Below are 419 nucleotides of genomic sequence, written 5' to 3' on the forward strand. Positions count from 1 at the left end.
GAAACCACGTGGGTTGTGTTCTTGGAACATATCAGATGGAGAGTATTTCCTAGGAATTAAGGATTAAATTTAAGAAGTGGAACTGAAGCATTTTTCCCTGTAATATTTAATAAACGTGTTCTTGGATATGTGATAAGATTAAAATTCAAGGCAATTCTGGCCTTCACCCAGCCTCCTGATTCCTGTAGGAATTGAGAGTAGTAGTAGTCTTTCTGATTCTGCTTCTCCAATGGAGACATACGAGAAGATTCTCTGTCCTATCTGTGGCGGTGTGTATGTAACAGTTTGTTCCGCTCGATGCATCACACACCACAGAACAAACACCTCAACCACAGACGCCGGCTTTCTAACTGCGCCCATACCTGACCTCAGGGCTCGGCCACAACACAAACTTCTGACCGGAAGGAGGAAACTCGTGA

Source organism: Balaenoptera acutorostrata, chromosome 13 (assembly GCF_949987535.1).
Source record: "Balaenoptera acutorostrata chromosome 13, mBalAcu1.1, whole genome shotgun sequence".
Taxonomy (NCBI): Eukaryota; Metazoa; Chordata; class Mammalia; order Artiodactyla; family Balaenopteridae; genus Balaenoptera; species Balaenoptera acutorostrata.